At 40.8% G+C, this 23027-nt stretch overlaps 1 non-coding gene across 1 annotated transcript; it reads right to left on the reverse strand.

The window, feature by feature from the left end:
* Window positions 1-20328: 20328 nt before the first annotated feature.
* Window positions 20329-20434, reverse strand: LOC141597819 (small nucleolar RNA R71). Its single transcript, XR_012523033.1, has one exon. It is a non-coding gene; the product is annotated as a small nucleolar RNA R71 (small nucleolar RNA).
* Window positions 20435-23027: the final 2593 nt, after the last annotated feature.

Raw genomic sequence — 23027 nt, forward strand, 5'->3', positions numbered from 1 at the left:
TTCAATCCTGAGATTGAGAAATCCTTGCGCGAGTTGAGACGATCATCAAGGGTGTTGCCGACAAAGGAAGAGCTGAGTACTCTGTCAAGTTACTACGAGAACGCTCTGTTCGAAGAAGATCCACCTACATCTCCCCGCTTCTACTTCTCCACCGAGAGAGTCACTTCTCCGAGAAATTCCAGTCATGGTCAAGAAGCAACTATAGCAAGTCATTCGAGCCGACAAATTGAAAATCTTTACAAAGGGTTCGAATTACTGAGCCGATAGGAAATTCGAACCGAAGCCTTCCTATATCAACTTAGTTGAGAGGAACCAGATTCGGGAGCCGCAAATGAAGATGCGCCAAGCATATGGAGATATTTATCGATTCATCGTCGCTCTATACCCCCACCGACCGGTGTGACCCAGACCGATAAAGGAGACTATGTTTATATTCTCACCCGTGATGCTTTGCAAGGGAGTGGTACAGAGATCTGGACCGAGCCGCTCATGGGATCACCGACTGGAATTCTTTGGCCTTGGCATTCTACAAAAAATACTTCTCTGCCTCGAAGACGAATGCCATTAGAGCTCAGATCACGAGCTTTAAACAAGGGCCGGATGAGAATTTTCATGAAGCATGGGTCCGTTTCAAGAAGCTGGTGCGAACCATACCGCACCATGGGTTCGAAAAATGGAGTCTTTGCAATCAGTTCTATAACGGGTTGTATGACGATCAGAGGGCTATTTTGGATGCTGCAGCCAATGGCCGATTTGCTGAGAATATGGGAAAAACTAAGGGGTGGAAGATCATTGATGACTTAGCCACCCATAAAGCTGAATATGGGAATTCGAGAGGCAATCAGAGGAGGAGTGCTGAATCCCCTTCTGTAGTTGCATTGGAGGCTCTCACGACGAGGTTTGACAAATGAGAATTGGGAGGAGCTTCTAAAGGAGGGATGTATCATGTGAATGCTGTTTCAGATGATCCTTTCGTCTGTAGAAGGTGTGGAGCTGAGGGACATTTTTCAGAAAATTGTCCTAGTCCCTTTGAGTCTTGTGCTGCCTTTCAACATTATAGGCAGACAAACACCTACTATAAGCCTAATGTTCATCCCAACTTGAGGTGGAGTAGCCAGAATGTCCTAAATCCAACTCCACCTCCGCAGCAGCAAGCCTATATGCCCTCTCATCATAAGCAACAACAATATAAAAAACCTCCCTATGTGCCGCAACAGCAACAATCTCAAAATTCTGACTTTGCTGAGTTGAAGAATATGTTGCAAAAGGAATCCCAAGCTAGAGAGGCCGGAATGAAACTTTTAGAAAGCCAAATTGCTCAATTGGCTAGCAAGAGTACCACTCGAGCTCCGGGACACTTACCGACTCAAACTGACCAGAAAGAGACCCTAAATGCCATTACTTTGAGGAGTGGGTCTACCCTGGAGAGGCCTGCCATGGTCGAGGACGCTGCTGAAAAGAATGAGGCGGAACCGAGTCAAAAGAAAGCTGTAACGAAAAATAGCAAGAAAAAGGCGTCTACCAGGTATATCAGTCGATCGACTGATGTACCTGGTCGAACGACCAAGTGCGCAGGTTACAGAGCTTAGGGGAATCGAGACCTCGGTCCGATCGACGAGCAAGGTGGTCGATCGACTGAGGCCACTGCTGATATTGAGAAATTTCGTCCTCCAATGCCCAATAATTTGAGAGACCATTTGTTTCGGGATACGACAACTCCGAAAGTATTGGGGCAAGACCCGAGTGCTGATGGGTCCGTCCCGATTCCGAAGTACGACCCAATGTCGATCAATGGTTCCTATTTGAGACGGTCTAAAGAGGGGTCAAGCTTCAATAAGGAGAAGGTAGTGGACTTCCAGCCTAAGTCCACGGATGCCGGCATGCGAGACTTAGAAGAGAGGGCTAAGTTACTTCTTTCAGCCCCTTATCCAGAGAGACTAGTGCCGACAAAGGAACAGGTATCTTTTAATAAATTTGAAAATGTTGTTCGTAGTCTTAACGTACAAGTACCTTTCCTTAAATTAGTGAATCAAGTGCCCGCTTATATGAAGTTCATGAAGCAATTACTGTCTAAAAAGAGGTCACTTGAAACCGTGCATACTGTTGCACTGACTGAGGAAACTTGTTCTTATCTGACTCACACTGCACCCCATAAGCTAGAGGACCCAGGTAGCTTTTCCGTTCCTTGTAATATAGGTACCTTTTCGATTGAGATGGCATTATGTGACCTAGGAGCTAGTATTAGCGTCATGCCCTTGAGTCTAGCTAGAAAGTTAAAATTGAATAGGTTTGCAGTCACGAACATGACCGTTCAGATGGTCGACCGATCCGATCGCGGTCCAAATTATAGGAGTCCTAGAGGACATCCCTGTGCAAATAGGGAAGTTTTTCTTCCCTGTAGACTTTGTGGTCCTAGATATGCCTGAGGATGCCCACATACCTATCATTCTAGGTAGGCCATTTCTACACACTGCTGGTGCAGTTATTGATGTTGGTTCTGGGACCCTGTGTAACACCCCCATACTCCAAGTGCCTTACCAGGACCACTCGGGTATGAAGACATCACCATCTCGGTCGCCCGAGGTATGATAATCAAATAGACAAAACAGAAACAACATTTATTATAAATACTTTAATGAATAAATACAATCCTTGAAACCAAACTGAAAGTACGATACATTATTCCAAACTGTCTAACTGAAATGTAAATAACTAAGACTACAAATGGAAGACTCCTATCATCATGTCGTGGCATCCCAAATATCCCAAAGACTCATCTCAATACCTGCTCAATATCCGCTCACCATCCCCGAATGGATCACCGCAGTTTACAAAACAACACCGGGTCGACTAATCACACAATCACTATAGATAACAAAGAATAAGACAAACAGAGACAAATTTGAACTGTCACATACACACACACACACCACCAACTCTCATCATCTCAATCCTGACTGTCCACTGGACCAGCCCTGCCAGTGGGGGACCGCAGCCGTTCCCACCTAAGCCCCGCTCATCATACGAGCGATAACCCTGTCCATTAATGTGCACATCCCCTTCCGTGGCGGGTTCCACGAAGGGCGAAACTAGGGCGTGAAGTCACTCCCGCAAGTGACCCCACTCAGCCGAGAACGCATCTCGAGAGCCATAGACAACCAATCACAATCACAATCACAATCACAATCATCATATCAAACAACTAACTACAGCACATCACCAATATCCCATTATGGGACTAATACTGAGTAGGAAATCCTACCTGGAAAGCACAACACGCAGACGGTATCTACAAACCGTATCAAAACGGCTCCTCTACGAATTCTCCTCCTACCATACAACACATAGATGCTACCATTCAAATACTACTCATAAAAACCCCCAATTGCTAAATTAGGGTTTCATCAATCTTAACAAAACATTATAGAAATTATATTAAAAGCTTACCCTCGACGCAAGGAATCCAACGACACAAACTACGATACGAACTGACCGTCTGAACTCCGGGAATTGTCAAGAACGCGATTAGGAAGAAGAACCAGTTGCTTTCTCTCTTAAACAGGTTTTAGGTTTTGCAAAAAGTGATTTAAAACAATGACGAATATGTTTAAATACCTTAATCGCGTAATTAACAAAACCCGAGAAAACTCCCCCGTAAAACCGGACACTCGATCGAGTACCCAAGGTACTCGATCGAGTACCCCCCTACTCGATCGAGTGCCCCAGCTACTCGATCGAGTGCCCAACAGGTCAGAAACTATTTAACTACGCAACACTATTTAACTACGCAACTTGCCCTTACTCGACAGAGTAAGGGCTACTCGATAGAGTACCCCAAGACATATAAATACGGAGTATTACAGTCTTCCCTCCTTAAAAAGAACTTCGTCCCCGAAGTTCAACCCATACATAAAAACAACCATATTAGCTCGACCAAGACACGACAACATAACTAAGAACTCAAGAACTCGACCGAACATAAAACATGAACTTTTAACACCCACTCCACCAACTATGTTTACTTCCCTAACATGACTCACGATATCGTATCCACCACCTATATATATCTCACGACACCAACTCCATACATAACCAACTACCATCCTCTAACGCTGCTAGCTCCATAATATCATCCACTATCAAATCCAAAATCAAGACACTCATAGACATCAAACGGAATGTTACATTCTACCACCCTTAAAAGGAACTTCGTCCTCGAAGTTTACTCACACTCATAACCTCATCATCCAACTGTCAACACTATCGAAGTATTCTCGCATTCCTAACATTGAACTACTATAAGCACGTCCATGACCTTTTAACACTATCAACCACAACAAATACAAATCCATACCTTATGCTACACCAACACTCTACTTCCACATATACTACCATATGAACTACCATCAAAATCTCTTTTATCGCATCCTACTCCTCTTAAGATAAATGTTACGTCCTCGTAACTCACTAATACCAAATCCTAGATACATCACATTACCCTCTTTACCACCACATGTCAAAGATAACCGTCTATAAACCAAACACTCACTATGCATATACCTAAGGCTCTCTTACTTAAACAATTCTCATACTTTAATTCACTCATCAAACCACCTAACTTATACCTCAAAATCTTTAGCTTAACCCAAAACTTCCACTCTTCCACATTTTCGCAACATGACATACCTCTCTATATAAACTATATAAAACTCCCATTGCCAAAAGCATAACTCACGATCCACACTTGTTACATACACTCACACTGGATCCTCAAGTTCTTTCTTCCATTACCGCAAAACTCATACACAACTTAACATGACACTAATTCCCAATACCCTACACTCACTGTCTCAACAAAAGATTATGAACCACCTGCATCTTTCAGATCATTACCACACATGTTCTACGAATCACTTGCCATTATCATGTCTCATCTGAAAACAAGATCAAAATTACCGTAACAACCTCTCACAACCGTGTCCCATCAAAAGAACATCATTATACCATGACAACAACGAAAACGTATTCAACTCTATTTCATATCATACACTACCTCATTCTTAACTTAACCTGGTAAAGAAAACATCAATAAGCAAGACAACTGTCTACATGTTCAACCAAAACTCGCAAAGAACAACAGCAAACAAAAGAACAATCTCTGTATGACTGGTATGTACTTTCAAACTCGAATCATAATCATCCCGCCTACTCCACCACAACCGGTGACGCATCACAACACCGCCACCAACAAATCACACCGCAGTGCAAAAATACCCGCATCACAACACTAAATATGGTGCCCGGATCACCACCCGAGGCACCTCAACCGCATCGATAGACATCACAACTACATACAATTCCATAAATACTGACTCGGAAATAACCTTTCGGTCAAGAAAACTTACTCAAATCCACTTTACTCAATCACAACGCAACATATTATATGAATAAACAGATAAGCATCTCATGAACATCATCTCTACCATTTCACGGAATACACATGTGTTATTAATACACATAAAATTATATCTAGCCATGTCAAATTAATCAAATTATTACCTTTTTGGATATCATTCAATTAAATTACCGTGTCCAACATATATATATTACAGAACGTTCATAAAACAACTTTATAATTATCACACCATACCACTTCTTGTGAGGTCAGAACCTCACACAAACATTTACACATATCATAGACCCGTAATCACAACCAACTAATCAATCCTGACCACGTAAGTTACCACTCGATAAAGGTTACCTGTCGCCCGAGTTTAACTCATATGCCTCTCATAACATATTTCCCCATTCGCACAACCATCACTTCCTGCCAAATATAACCATACCTTTACTATTCAACTATTAGCATCCGCCTCATCTAACCACATATTATACCCTCTCACAATCATACACAACAATCAGGTCCCTACCAAATCAACCTCTTTAGAATTGCTACCTTTCTAATATACCATCACTCTTAACCACTAGTGACAACATCACAATACCACCACTGCTCGTATATCAAACCTCTTACACTCATATCAAAATAATACGGTTTTTCTCCTATCTTTGGTTATCATTCCAAATAACGAACATCAAACCCATCCACAAAATTACTTCAACATTATTCCCAATACTATCTTATTTGTGTTGTCATCCAACTCTCCACCAAACACCTCGTATCGTGCCAATACTCCACCAACTTCTTGCCCCCTTAATCCCTCGAAACTCATTATCAATCATGTTGTCCCGAAACTCCTATATAACCTTTAGCTAACATCCTCGTGACGCTATCACACATTTCAATGATTCCTTACCTTTATATCACCTAACTCCGGTGAATATTTTCCTCAGCTTACTTTTATCCTTCTTTCCTCTTTACACTCAATAATACCTATTAATAGTTCAACTCCTTGTTCCTTCTAGCTAACTCTTTAGAAATCCAGTTACCCCTTCGTTGCTCCAAAACTCAAATTCCATTATTTTCTACCGACATCATCTCACTCTTTCTTACCATGGATCTTCTCTTATTGTGCTATCACTCACACTTGCCACTAATCTATCCATAGAATCAACGTTTAATGTTCAAACAATTGCATCTCCCTTTTTACATCTCTAGAAATCAAAATTCTTTTCATACCGCTAATTGCCCAAGGAAAACCCACAATAGTTTCATCTCTTAAAAAAACCAAATCTCCACCCCGACATGTCTCCACAAAGTTCACTATATACCACTCTTCTCAACCCCTTTAAAACGAACTTTCATTATGTATATTCTTAACCCACACGGCTCTTAACTACCTCCCTCCATAATTCTTTACACATCTCAAGTTGTCACTATCCATATCCTTACTCTCAATCCTTTCATTCTCACGTTCCTTAGACTCACATCATCCATTGCCCACATTCACTTACTTTTACGTTACTCAACACACACTCATATCACTCATCCCATTTCATCTCGTAAAACATGCTCTATGTCTCAATAAACTATACCCATCTTCCTTTTCTTTTTCCACCATCTATTACAACCACGTATAACTCATGTCCTCCCCACTGAACTCATATTCATCATAAGTGCCACTCTTTACATCATAAGATTGGGTAACTTACGCGTCAAGACCAACATACATGTAAAACAATGCATAAAGAAGCAAAATAACGCCTTTGAATTAAACATAATATGTAACGAAGTCAAAAGATAAGCATACGACCCAAAACAGGGGTCACTAGATCGAGTACAGGCCACTCGATCGAGTAAGGGACTTACTCGATCGAGTAGGTCAAGATCAGAAGCACGTAAAACAAATCACCAGGGCTACTCGATCGAGTAACTAACATACTCGATCGAGTGCCCCCTTACTCGATCGAGTACCAAGGATACTCGATCGAGTACCCCAAATTCTCAGCACTGTCCAGTTTTCGTAAAACAGTCATAACTCACTCATTTCTTGGTCGTTTTGGGCGTGTGACCTATCGTTAGAATCGTAAAAGAATAAGCTATCACCTCCAATTGGAATTACATCAAAATCATTTATGCATCTCAAGTTATAACAGTTTAAAGACAACCTCTTTATAAACGAAAAACACAACTATTGATTTTTACTTCCCAAACGACTTAAACAACAACCAAGCAAACAAAACCAGTCCAAAACTCATAAAACCAGTATTCATAATCATATGTTACTATTTTCAAAAATCAAGCAACAACATTCATCATGCACATAGGTTATTTAACTTGTCAATCACGATTTACCCACATGCTTTTATTTTATAACTTTACGTACACAATAATATAATATACGACATAAAATCCCCTATTCACATGTTACTAACATCGCAATATTATACAATCCATTACCCGCATAAACATGCTCCACACATGAATTTCATATTCTTATGCAATTACTTACTTAATCTCTTCCAACTAATTCATCAATTACAGCTACACACTTCTTACAACATATACCCATGAACAATCGTGGACAAGTACATAAACTTATCATACAACTCTATGCAAACAAAATATACGTATACAACACAACATTTCTATTCACATGTTATTATTATGTCACATTATGAATCATCCATCATGTTTCTCATTCCAACCACAGTTCTATATATTTCATCAATCTTTCTTTCACATTCTCAACTTTCTACTCCAAACATCCAACAATCAACACATTCCATCACATTTGTAAACAAGTTAACCAAACACACATACGACTCAACAAACACTTCCCCCATGTGACCGGTTCAAAGTTGTAGGGCGACCCCTGCGACTTTAGGACGTCTCCCAAGCCTTTGCACTAGCTCCTATAACTTTTACCCCGGGTTCATTTTAATTGACTCCCTATGTTCATTAAGTTCATTGGTTACAGGTTTCAGGATCGTCGCTCTGATACCATTTGTAACACCCCCATACTCCAAGTGCCTTACCAGGACCACTCGGGTATGAAGACATCACCATCTCGGTCGCCCGAGGTATGATAATCAAATAGACAAAACAGAAACAACATTTATTATAAATACTTTAATGAATAAATACAATCCTTGAAACCAAACTGAAAGTACGATACATTATTCCAAACTGTCTAACTGAAATGTAAATAACTAAGACTACAGCGGAAGACTCCTATCATCATGTCGTGGCATCCCACTATCCCAAGACTCATCTCAATACCTCAATAATATCCGCTCACCATCCCCGAATGGATCACCGCAGTTTACAAAACAACACCGGGTCGCACTAATCACACAATCACTATAGATAACAAAGAATAAGACAAACAGACAAATTGAACCGTCACATACACACACACACACCACCAACTCTCATCATCTCAATCCTGACTGTCCACTGGACCAGCCCTGCCAGTGGGGGACCGCAGCCGTTCCCACCTAAGCCCCGCTCATCATACGAGCGATAACCCTGTCCATTAATGTGCACATCCCCTTCCGTGGCGGGTTCCACGAAGGGCGAAACTAGGGCGTGAAGTCACTCCCGCAAGTGACCCCACCCTCACCGAGAACGCATCTCGAGAGCCATAGACAACCAATCACAATCACAATCACAATCACAATCATCATATCAAACAACTAACTACAAAGACATCACCAATATCCCATTATGGGACTAATACCGAGTAGAAATCCTACCTGGAAAGCACAACACGCAGACGGTATCTACAGCTGTATCAAAACGGCTCCTCTACGAATTCTCCTCCTACCATACAACACATAGATGCTACCATTCAAATACTACTCATAAAAACCCCCAATTGCTAAATTAGGGTTTCATCAATCTTAACAAAACATTATAGAAATTATATTAAAAGCTTACCCTCGACGCAAGGAATCCAACGACACAAACTACGATACGAACTGACCGTCTGAACTCCGGGAATTGTCAAGAACGCGATTAGGAAGAAGAACCAGTTGCTTTCTCTCTTAAACAGGTTTTAGGTTTTGCAAAAAGTGATTTAAAACAATGACGAATATGTTTAAATACCTTAATCGCGTAATTAACAAAACCCGAGAAAACTCCCCCGTAAAACCGGACACTCGATCGAGTACCCAAGGTACTCGATCGAGTACCCCCCTACTCGATCGAGTGCCCCAGCTACTCGATCGAGTGCCCAACAGGTCAGAAACTATTTAACTACGCAACACTATTTAACTACGCAACTTGCCCTTACTCGACAGAGTAAGGGCTACTCGATAGAGTACCCCAAGACATATAAATACGGAGTATTACACCCTGACCTTCAAAGTGGGGAAGCATTCTATTGTCTTCGCCCAAACAGCTAGGAAGAAGGACCCTATGTGGCCTGTCACCTGTAATACGGTTTCTGAAAAGAAATCATACTTTGTGCTTCCTGATATGCCTGTCTCTATTCCTATTCCTGTTATAACACCTCCGCCCCAGACCGGGAGAAAGAAGGAGGAAGATCCTGTTGTTTTAGACATTGCAGGAACTGGTTTGGGGAAGGAAGAGCCGCGGGTTGCTCCAGCTGTGAAGGAGCAAATTGTTTCGAGAGGCGGTCTTGGATGCCTGAGCTATGGCACTGATGAGGAGCTTGAAGATGAGCCGGCCAAAGTGAGAAAGTCCGACTTGGACTTTGATAAGCCGGAAGAGGTCATTGATTGGGGAGATGACGAAGCTGTTGATCCGTCAAGTTCTACGGATGCTGAAGTTGAGGAAGGTGCAGCTGAGAAGATAAGCAACGTTGAGGCTACCTCTTGTAGCCAGAAGCCAACGAAGTGGGCCATACCGTGTCCGTTCTTGATCAACTACTAGTTGATCACGCGCTTTATCAAAAACTTTCATTTTATTGCTTTTGTGTGCGCGAGACTTCGCATTTAATTATTTTGCTTAGGATTTTCAAGTATTTTAGACTTTACTTTGGGTTTTGCGCAATTTTTGGGCGCGTATTATTGTGCAATTGCAGGTTTTTAGACTTCAATAGCTCAAGTAATTGAGCAAATACGGAGAAATCAGAAGTTACAACAGTATTTCCAGTCGATCGACTGGTCTGTATAGTCGATCGACTGGTCTGCAGTTTCCAGGAGCTACTGTTCCTTTCACCTTGGTCGATCGACTGAGTGATATGGTCGATCGACCGCCCTGCACTGCTGTACCTATTCACGACCTCTCCCCTGCTGTGTTTGGTCGATTTGCGGAATTGAGGGAGTTTTCTACTCCACCATTTTCTTTCGTCATTATTTATTTCTTCTATTTTTCTCATTTATGCACATTATACCGCTTCATTATTGTTTTCTCGATTTTATGCGTGGTTCTTTTATCTTTTCAGGTACTTTTTGGTGGCACTGCTAGCTACTGAAACCTCCTAGCTCTTGCTGGTTTGGGGAGGTTTCCTTTTGCTGCGCTTACAGTCTTGTGAGTTCCCGATTTCCCTTCATGTCATATTTCTTTATTTTCTCGCAAATTCCCGTTTCCCATTTTTCTTCATTACATGATTTTGCACAATGGGGACATTGTGCGATTTGGTTTGGGGAAGGGTTTTGCGTCGCATATCATTTGCTTGCATTCACGTTTACATTTTTGTTTTGCATTGTTTGCATTGTTTATTTCATTTCATATATATACAAAAATTCCAAAAAAATTGAAAAATTTAATTAAAATTTCAAAAAATGCACGTTTATTTTAGCATATAGGTCGAGTCGGAACGGTAGTATATCAATGATGACATTGCATTTGCATCTGTTTTATGCTTAAGCCGTGCAAATTAACATGTTATTAGTAGAATCGTATAAATGCATATCCACGAGTTTTCGTTAAATTTCTTGCTGAACTTGAGACTTGACTTAGATTTTTGGCAAACTACATCATTTTTTGAGGTTTAGAGCTTATAACTGGTGACATCTATGACCAGTTTATCTAGGATGTGAGTAGTACTCCTTATGAGACATGTTACATAAATGTGCATAAAAATGAACTTGATCTGCTTAATACCTATGTGCATTCGGTTTGTGGTTTGCTGACACATGTGGTAGAGGTTTCCCTTTATTCGTTTTGCCCATAAGCTTCACACTGCCAAAAACATCCTTTTTGTCCCGTTAACCACATCCTACATTTAGCCTGCCCTTGTCAAGCTAGTAGTCTATGTTCTTGGGATTGTTACTTAGTTTTTGGTAGCATTTGCTCTTATTGAGATTTTGTTGGGTAGATGAAAGGAAGGAAAGAAAGAAGTTGAAAAGAAAGAAAAAAAGGAAAATGATTCGAAAAAGAAAAAAAAAGGAGTTCTGTACTGTTCAAGGCAGTCGATCGACTGCCGATTCCGGTCGATCGACTGAGATTCGTAAGAAAAGAAGAAATCAATTCGCAAAAATTCAAAATCCTTATCTTATGGCGATTTTTGCTCCCATGTTGCATTAGTATCTTATGGGGAGTTAGTTGATTACTGTTATACTGGAGATTGTGACTTTTGTGCTTGCTATAGCACCGTTTCGATTGTTTATGAGCAAGAAGTTGGATGTTGCCATATGGTTCCGTTTTGGTACTATCTTGATCACCTGTACCTCCACTTTTCCATAAATGTTTTTCCCCTTCTTACCCATACCTCACATATCCACATATACACCTCGGCATGTGTCATGGTCATTTGGTTGGTTGGAATGAATATGTACGGTTATAGAGATTACTTTCATATTATATTGCAGGCATGTTCTTATAGGTCGTAGTTAGGTGAGAGTCTCTACAAATGAATTCTTTCTATCCTCTTATATATTCACCTGTGCTTATGAGTGATTCGAGCGACCCGTGAGAGTCCGATTTGATAAGTCTCTGTAGTTGGCGGTTCAGCATTTCTTAACGACTTTATAACTCGTTTGCGTGATTCGCATTACTAATTGATTGTTAGTCATTGCATTAAAATGGTTTAGGCTTTACATGTTGCAATTCGCTCTGAGATTGAACTCGTTCCATTAGGTCGTTAGATTGAGTCTAGTTCTTGCTTGGGGACAAGCAAGGGTTTGGTTTGGGGAAGTTTGATGCGTGTCATTTATATGATGTTTTATACCTTATTTTACACGCATTTCAGAGCTCATTTGTGTAGTTTAAGCTACCATTTCCCCTATTTCCGTCTACTTTCGTGTTTTTGTACAATATTGCAGGAATGTGAAGAATTCAACGGAAATTGAGCTAAATCCGTCCCCGAGTATCCTGCATTGCATTTGACGTGAAGTATTCACTTAAGGAACGAGCTTGGTGCGCATTTCAAGGCCCAAAAAACAAATCCACGAGACTATGGAAGTCAAGTACCAGCTAAAGCAGTCGATCGACCAGTACCCTTAGTCGATCGACCAACCCACGGGATCCAAAGCTACTGTACACTGCATCCCAGTCGATCGACCGGTCCCAGCAGTCGATCGACCACACCGCTACTTCAGACGAGAATTAAAAGATCGAGGAAAAGCAAGCGCATTGTGTTTAGGTTTTGATAATAAGTGTTACGCATATTTTCTATATAACGTAACCTAGAACATCAGAATGGGGATCGGATTATTATCTAAGTTTTACATTCAGTTTTATCAGTAATTAGGGTTTGGAATATTGGTTTGCATCGGATTTTCGTTCGTACTTCTAATCATTCCGTTACAATTCCTATGCAATTTCGGTATTCTTTCTGTTCTATTTCAGTTCATCTTTATTGCGTTGATAGTATAGAAATTGCTAGTTAGATTCAAAGCCAATTTTATCGTTTTATGTTATTTATTTATCTTTCAGTATTAACCATGAATTCAATAGATTTAATAGTCAATCTTATTGTTGTTATCATTCTTAGTATGAGTAGCTAATTTTTCGTGCTAGGATGTAGGGGAATTATAGTGTAGGCGGCATTAGAATTATCATGGCCTGAAATCGCGTGTCAGTCTATCGACTGCCATACCTGGTCGATCGACTGACCACGTGAGGTTTACCTTCGTTTTAATTGATTTAAATGTTGTATTTGACGAATCGAATGCATGCGACTAGTTGAATGCTTAATATATGACTGACCCATTAGATCGAAAGATAGGGAAGGTTGTTAGATCACCAATTAAAATGAGTAAACTATGCTGAGATCGAAAGATAGGTAAAGTTTAGATTATTAGTCACTTTTCAGGACGAGAGTCAGTATTAGTGATATTAGGGACTTATAGCGAGATCGAAAGATGCTATCTGTAAAGAGTGGACCGAGAGGACCTCTTGTTTTCCCGCCTCATGTGTTTGATTTAGACCGACTTAGTTTGCTGCCGCCGAAACTATAATGAACCGACCATCCTAGTACCCTTCTTTATATTTGATTTAATATATTTCTTTAGTTTAATTTTTATTGATATTAGCTATAGACCAAATCAAATCAACCCCCACACTTGTTACCTTAGACTAAATTTAGACAACTTTTAATTACATTCGCCTCCTTGTGGTTCGACCCTATTACCACTAGCCTAGGTTAGTTTTAATAGGAATTATAAATATTATTTTTGGTACTCACAACGACGGGTATCAACAACCTTTTTCAAATTAATCCAACCCATTTAAATTCCCGATTCTTAATCAAGCATGAGATTGAATCGAGTCTAAGGTAGTGTCTTAAATATACAAGGTCATCTACCCTGTATCTTAAAGAATCTTGGATATGACACATTTGGATCACACAAGTTAAAATCGTGGGTCCAAATCACATGAGTCCAAGTCAAACCACAAGGAATGCCTCAACTAGCCCACATAGACATCCCTCCATCGAACCCATGGGCCATACACGGTCCAATCATGGGTTTGGTGATACTAAGCCCAGTTTAAAATGGAGTCGTTATGCCGTCGAATCTCGTTAAAATCCCAAGTTTGGGTCAAACCGATGTCTAAAGTCAACCATAAGTCTAACCCATGTCAAAATTAACCTAGGGGTCGAACCTATAGTCTTGTTCAAGTCCGAGTCTTCTCATATGGGTCAAGTTTTTAGGTCAAGTCCAAGGAGTGCAGGTTTTATCCAAAATATTGATTGGTACGGGTTTTCTTGTAGAAAGGCTGCCGAATACCCGACATAAAGTAATGGAAGACGCAATCAACAAGCTTAGTGGGACAATGGAACTTATGATGACTCGGATGGAGAATATCGAGTCCAAGCTCACCGACTCTCCGTCCCACCTCAATATGATTTGGAGAAACGGTTTCAGTTTATCGAAGATAGATTGAAATTAGCCCAAGGGAAAAGTATCCATTTCGAAAATGCAAGGACCTATACTCCAGTTCTAGACAACCTATCCGCAAACTTTGCACTTACTGATATTCCAAAGTTTGAGGGTACTGAGGATCCGGTCCATCATGTTAAGTCCTACAAGGATTACCTAGCTTTGAAGGGAGTACCTGCTGAAATGCTCTCTAAAATATTTGCTCAATCCTTGGGTACTCACCCAAAAGCATGGTTCTACAACTTAGACCTAAAGAATTTTCCCACTTTTGAAGACATCACAATGGAATTCTGCAGACACTATGCTGATAATGTGGAAATCCAAACCTCTATGAGAACATTAGAGGTGATGACCCAAAAAGAAAAGGAAGGTTTCACCGAGTTCTATTCAAGGTGGCATGGTGAAAGTGTGAAGCTAGCTAAGAAGCCCGATGAGGTTGAAATGGTGGATAGGTTCATAAAGAATTTACGACCCGTCTACCGAAATGCTCTCAAGTACCATAACTTAAATTCTTTTAAAGAATTGGCCCGATGTGGAAGGAAAGTCGTAGATGATCTTAGAGCCACTGAAGTCGAAAAACCTAAGGGATACCCGAGATCATCTTCTAAGAGTAAGGCTCTCGCAACTACTAACTTTGTGGAAGCCATTAATGCACTCGAAAATGGGTCCAAAAGGCCACAACGCCAAAGCCCAAGAGTATTTACTGATTTTGGGTGTACCTATGCTTATGCTCTTCAAAGACTGATGGCCCAAGGAAAGCTAAAGCCCATTGGTCCAATCTCCGATATACCGGTTGAACAACGAAAGAAATGGTACAAACCCAATGCTTATTTTGCCTACCATCAAGGAAAGGGTCATGACATCGAGAATTGCTTTAAGGGAAAGCATGAAATTCAAGATATGATTGAGAACGGAACGCTTCCAATCCCGACTACTAAGCCCAACAACGTCACTAACCCATTTGGTGACCATGTTAATTAATCACTGTCGAAGACAATGTTGATCATTTCCGTCCCACTCGCTCGTGTTATCTAAAGGGAGTGTACATCGGGAGTATATTTGTGCATTGCTCTAAGTAACTACCAAGCCCAAAGAATGAAATCCAAATTGGGAATTTTGCTATAGATTGTAATCTATATCTCTCCGGAAATACCAACGAAGTTAACGGTATTTGGTCCGATGATGAGGATGATATATACCTTACTAAGGGTGCTACTGTTCCTCACACACAAGCATAAATCAAACGAGTAAGGAAAGAAGCCCATGAGTCTAATCATTTGACTCGATCTGGGCGCCCATTTCACATCGAGAAGGCAAGCCATGCCTCTAGTCCTAAGGACATCTCTGAAAAAGTGCCCTCCAAAGAGCCAGCAATAGTTGAGGTTCTTGGTGAAGGGACGATCTGTAACACCTCCTCATACCAAGGTACCTTACCAAGGACTACCCTAGCATGAAAGGCTGTTACCATCTCGGTTTCCCGAGGTTAGTATATCAAAGTTACCAATTCCAAACAATCTTTATTAAAGTATAAAGAGCTAGCAATTACATGTTTCTAAAACCAAACCAAAGTATAACTGTGAAATGTCTAATAATTACAAAGAATGCAAGCTAAGTCTCTTGACGACGGAAGCTAGACTCGAGCGATGACTCCCCATAACTATCCCAGAGCTAAACATCTGTCTCACCTGTCACAATCTGCTCACCATCCCCGAATGGATCACCACAGATTTTACAAAACAACAACGGGGTCAGTTACTGAATAATCAAAGTAAGACAAGCGTATAAAGCAACCGGTTGATCATCCTCCATCCCCGGTCTCTCGATCTCACACAGTAACCGACTACACACAAAGGTGTATAGCCCTGCTAGACTACTCATCGCAACAGGTAGCCCATGCCGCCAGTGAGGGACCGCAACCAATCCCCACCAAAATCCCGCTCATCAACGAGCGATAACCCTGTCCCTTAATGTGCACATCCCCTTCTCTGACGGGTTCCACAGAGGGCGAACTAGGGAGTGAAGCCACTCCCGCAAGTGACTCCACCACAACCATCACAACATCGTCACACCCACCACCACACTAATACTCCGATGATCAGCAGACAACAATCATACAAAGTACAATCATAATCTTAAATCAATTAACAGTAAACTGAGTAGGAAACCCTACCTTTTCGCAATCCGCTATGCTGCAATCAATCATATAAATGCATAACAAATACCACATCGTCACCTGCAACAATGGTAACCAACAATCAACACATACATGATGAACAACCCTAAACCCCCAAATTAACCCAAAACAATAATTAGGCAAAACCCTAACAGCCAACCTATTAACTGATTACGAAGCATTAGAGACTTACCAACGAAATCGACCCAAGAGAGAAACGGATAAGGACTCACAAACCATCAACGCTCTTGGGAGAGATTAGAGAGGATTAGAGTTACGTAGAATGTTTTAGGTTTTGTCAAACGTAACAACTGAAACAGTGAATCTTAATGTATAACTCTAACCTTCTCTAATCAACCCGCAGAAATAATCTCCTTGAAACCGGATACTCGGTTGAGTATAGAGAATACTCGGCCGAGTACCCTCTACTCGGTCGAGTATTCAACATACTCGGCCGACTGTTCCTGGGCAGTGGCCAAACAGGATACACGACACACTCTACTCGACCGAGTAGGCCATACTCGGCCGAGTACCAACCTAAGAAAACCGTAGTATTACAATCTTCCCCCCTTAAAAATAACTTCGTCCCCGAAGTTCCAACCCAACCAATAAATCTTGGACACCTAACACTAACTCCACCAACCACGCTTCCTTCCACAACATGGCTCACGATATCATCTCAACTACTGCATAAGCTCCCAATACTAACTCCATAATACTATCGGATACCCACAACATAAGTGTTGCCAACTCTGTCTTACTTCATAACGCTCACTAGCATCCTCAATTACCAAGACGATCCACCGGGCAAGATCAACCATCAAGACGGAATGTTACATTCTACCACCCTTAAAACGAACTTCGTCCTCGAAGTTTACTCACACACATAAACATCCTCACACAATCCGTTAACACTATAGAGGCTTAGTCACACTCCTAAACATCATACTACTACGAGCACTGCCATTACCTATAATAAAATCAACCACAACACGAATCCATCCTTTACTCTACACCAACACTCAAACTTCCAATTGTACCATAATATGTACAACCATCAAACTCTCTTTGTCGCATCCTACTCCTCTTAAGATAAATGTTACGTCCTCGTAACTCACTAATACTAGGTCCATTGCCATACCTCCCATAATCCACCACCGCCTGTCAACGATAACCCACTATAACCTCAACACCTACAACCATTCTGATATGTTCATTTTATATATGCTTTTACCCCTCATTTTAGCTCGGTTTCTATTGATTATCATACTTTAATTAGTATATTTTTGAGCTAATTTTGTGTTCTAGGTGTATTGTTGTGTTTGTTACGGTTTTGTAGGAATCTACGCATTTAGAGGCTTTTTCCTATGATTTTGTACACCAAGTTCACTAAGCTAAACAAGGCCAAATATTGGACTAAGTGTGTGAAGATTTCTTGGCTTTTGCATGAAGATTAGTGGATTGAAGTAAGGAATTGAACATGAAGCCAAATGCAAAGTCAAGCTCAAAATGAAGGTCCATATCATGGTTGCAAGCATTGGATGCCAATAGAGCTTAGGATGCTAGGAATTTAGAACATTGCTCGGGTGATTAATCACACATTTAATCACCAACATTGGATACCTTAGCAATTAAGAGGAGATTTAAGGCGATAAACCGAGAATTAAGTGACCCCGATCGGGGTTGCATGCCTGATGACTCTTACGTTTTTTCCTTCCTCTCCTATAAATAGGAGAGGTATTCCTAGGTTTTGGGCATCCCATTTTACGTCCAAGTTTACTACATTAAGCCTCAAGCATTATAAGTTTTCTCTCATTAGTTTTCATTTCAAGTTTAAGTTGTTTAAGCATTCCTTAGTTAATCTTTCAACAATTTGTATTTCAAGAGATTCTCAAGCATTTGTTATTCAATCCTTTGGTTTTAGTTATTTGTTCTTCCATACAAGTCTTCCCTATTAAGGTATTTCTTATTACAAGTTTACAATTTACATTATTGCTTTAGTTATCACATAGTTATTATAATCAAGTATTTCATATTTACCTAGCTTTATTCCTTTCGTATGTTATATCACCTAGTTAGTATAATTCATATAACCATGTTCAACATTACTTACAATTTAGTTTACATTTTACATCTTAGTATGAGTAGCTAAATTCTCTAGTCTAAAGGCTAAGGGAGCCATGCAAAATCAAACATATAATATGACTAAATAAGTTTACAATAATATTGTTCAATTGTTTCCATCACATGCTTGCTTTGTTACGTTTAATCTTTGATTATCGGCCGTAGTCGTAGATTATATTTGTTTATTCGTTCTAAAGTCGAGAGGCACGGAATTGAATTAGACTAAGCATGAGTGGTAGGACGACCTAGTCATGGACGAGAGTTTTTCTAGGACCCGGTCTATGGTTGATACTAATGCCGTAAGGTGGGTATCTTTAAGCCTAAACAATTGACAAAATTATTAGTACCATATTTATCATGTTCATATGTTTACCTTTGCATGAGTGACCCGAACCCTTTAGACTATCTTTTATCATATTATTTACATTGCAATTTACATTAATCATCAAACCAAACAAATCAAACCCAAATCGTAACCGACCTTGATAAAAATCCACCCATAGCAATTCACGACGTAATTCCCGTTTCCTTGTGTTCGACCCCTATTACTACATTAATTTGTGTCTAGGGAAATTATTTTTGCATAGGTACGCGATAAACCTATCAAATTTTGGCGCCGTTGCCGGGGAAACGGTTTTATTGCTTTTTGAATTGTCGATTTTTATCTTGTTTTCCTTTGTCTTGGGGAACACTTGTTCCTTAAGACCGTTACTTATCACTTCTCTAGAAATTGTTGTCTTATGCCCAGGTCCTCACGAAAGGGAGAATTGCTTTCACCGGATTCCGATCCCGAGAAAACATTTAGGAGAAGACGACGTTTTTGGAAGGAAGTGAAAGAAGCCTCTTCTCCCGTACAAGCCGAAAGTGCTAGAAAGTCTTACTTAGACGATCTAGAGGCCCTTGAAGAGGAGGAGGTTTCAAGTTCATCATCTCCACCACCATCACCATCTACTACCAAAAAGATGGTGAAACTTTCCGATCATTCAAAGCCCACCGCGGCCATGCTTCCGGCCGGAATCACTACCACTCAAATCACCGCGCCGGACTTCGAGATCAAACCGGCTTTCATTAGCCTTGTGGAGAGAAAGCAATTTGGAGGAAGTCCTTTGGAGGATCCAAATTTGCATGTGCAAAACTTTTGTGACTATTGCTCCATGATCCGTCAAACGGGCGTCACCCAAGCCCAAATAAGGGAAATACTTTTCCCTTTCTCTTTGAAGGACAAGGCCAAGCTTTGGATCAATAGCCTTGACCGCACCGCCATGGGAATCACCAATTGGGAGACATTGGCTCTTGCTTTTTACCAAAAGTTTTTTCCACCGGAGAAAACTCAAACTTTGAGGAGTCAAATCACCGGATTCCGTAACAAGCTCTTGAGAGCTTATATGAGGCTTGGGAGAGGTACAAAGAGCTTCAAAGACAATGCCCACATCATGGGCTAGATGATTGGTTTCTTGCAATAACATTCTACAATGGATGTTGTGCCGAGTCCCGAAGGATTCTTGATTCCGCCAACAATGGGCGGTTTGATCAAATTGACACCGACCTTGCTCATGCCACGATCGAATCTATGGCGGTCCATGATGCCCAATATGTCAATTCCCGAGTTGTGCCATCTAAAGGTAAAGAAGAATCCTCTAACAATTCTGTTTTGCTAGCTCAAATTGCTTTGCTCCAACAACAATTGGCGGAGAGGGATGCTAGAGATTCCATTCAACAAGTCAATGCCATGTCTTCAACGAGCCAAATCGTTGTGTGTGAAGGTTGCGGAGGTGCGGGTCACTATGCCGCTCATTGCCAAGCTCCCATTGAAGAGGTAAATGCCTTCTTAGCTTTAAGACAAAATGCACAAAATGTTTATCCACCGGGTACATTCTCCAACACATATAACCCAAATTCAAGATTTCACCCGAATATGTCTTATAGAAGCAACAATGTGCTAAATCCTCAAACACAACCCCCACCACAACAAAATGCCTATGTCCCTCAACAACAAAAATATATCCCTCCACCGGGGTATCAAAATCAACAAAGGCCCCCACAAAACAATTTCCAACAAACTCAACCTCCACAACAAAATTCCCAACAAAATAACCAAGAGGGAGGTAAGCTTGAGGGCTTGATAATCCGTATGCAAAAGGAATTGTTGGCTCAAATTCAAAAGAATGAGCAAGCTCAAAATGCCGCGATCAAAATGTTGGAACAACAAATGGCTCAATTGGCCTCATCTAGCTCTTCAAGGAAATCGGGTCAACTACCCCCTCAAGGTGAGCAACCTCATGCTACCCTTAATGCTATCTCCTTAAGAAGTGGTACGAAATATGATGGGCCATCCATGCCCAAAGATGATGAGGAGGTACTTGTTGAGTTGGAGGTCTCTCCAAATGATAAGGCAATTGAAGAAATTCCAAAGAAAGTGGATGACCCACTTGTTGTTGTTGAGAAAGTCAAGGAAGTGGAGGATGCTCCTCCAAAGAAAGATGTTGAAGCAAAGATTCCGGAAAAAGTCAAAGTGCCATTTCCTCATAGGTTGGCAAAGCATCAAAGGAATTCTCAATTCGGTAAATTCATGGAAGTTGTGAAGAATCTACAGGTAACCGTTCCTTTTACCGAATTAATCACTCAAATTCCATCTTACACTAAGTTCATGAAAGATATTTTAACTAAGAAGAGGACTTTTGATGAGGTTGAAACAATAGCTCTCACCGCCGAGGTGAGTGCTCTTTTGCAAAACAAGTCCCCTCCTAAGTTAAAAGATCCCGGTAGCTTTTCTATTCCATGCACAATTGGCACCTACCAAATTGATAAAGCTTTATGTGATTTGGGTGCTAGTGTGAGTGTAATACCTTACTCTATTTGTGCTAAGCTTAATATGGGAGTCTTAAAATGCACTAGTGTCACGTTGCAAATGGCGGACCGTTCTATAAAACGCCCTTTGGGAGTTTTGGAGGATGTTCCCGTTAAGGTTGGTAAGTTTTTCATTCCGGTTGATTTTATTGTTCTTGACATGGCCGAAGATGCCCAAATCCCAATCATTTTGGGAAGACCATTTTTACACACCGCGGGTGCGTTAATTGATGTCAAGAACGGTAAAATTACATTGGAAGTGGGTGACGATAAGGTCACATATAATTTGAATAGTGCCATGAAGAGTCCTATGATAGAAGAGTCTTGTTATTCTATTGACATTGGATGTTGTTGACATTGTTATAGAAGACTCTACACCTCGATCTTTGTCTAATGATCCCTTGGAGGCACTCTTGCTTTTAGAATCATTTGCAGGTGATGATGAGATTGGAAATGAGGAGATTGATGCTTTGGAGCAAGAATTGGATGGAGAGGAGCTATCATTGGAGGAGAGCTCCCACTTTATAGGCTTGGTTGCTACACCACAAGATGTTGAGGTACAAAAACCCGAGCTTAAGCCCCTTCCTTCCAATTTGAGGTATGCTTTTCTTGATAATGAGGGGATGTGTCCGGTAATCGTTAGTGCTAAATTAGATGAGAGTCAATTGGCTAAATTGCTTCATGTCTTGAGGTCCCACAAGAAAGCCATTGGCTATAAACTTGACGATTTAAAAGGCATAAGTCCCGAATTTTGCATGCACCGAATCAATCTTGAGGAAGATCATAAACCATGTGTCCAAGGTCAAAGACGACTAAATCCTAACATGCAAGAAGTGGTCAAAAAGGAAGTGCTTAAATTGTTAGATGCGGGAATTATCTATGCGATTTCCGATTCTAAATGGGTGAGTCCGGTCCAAGTGGTTCCTAAGAAAGGAGGAACCACCGTAGTCAAAAATGATAAAAATGAGTTAATTCCAACTAGAATTGTGACGGGTTGGAGAATGTGCATTGACTATAGGAGGCTAAATCTAGCCACTAAAGAAAGACCACTACCCATTACCTTTTATTGACCAAATGTTGGAAAGGTTGGCATGTCACAAATACTTTTGCTACCTAGATGGCTATTCCGGGTTCTTTCAAATACCCATTCACCCGGATGACCAAGAGAAGACCACGTTTACATGTC

This window comes from Silene latifolia, chromosome 8 (genome assembly GCF_048544455.1).
Source record: "Silene latifolia isolate original U9 population chromosome 8, ASM4854445v1, whole genome shotgun sequence".
Lineage (NCBI taxonomy): Eukaryota > Viridiplantae > Streptophyta > Magnoliopsida > Caryophyllales > Caryophyllaceae > Silene > Silene latifolia.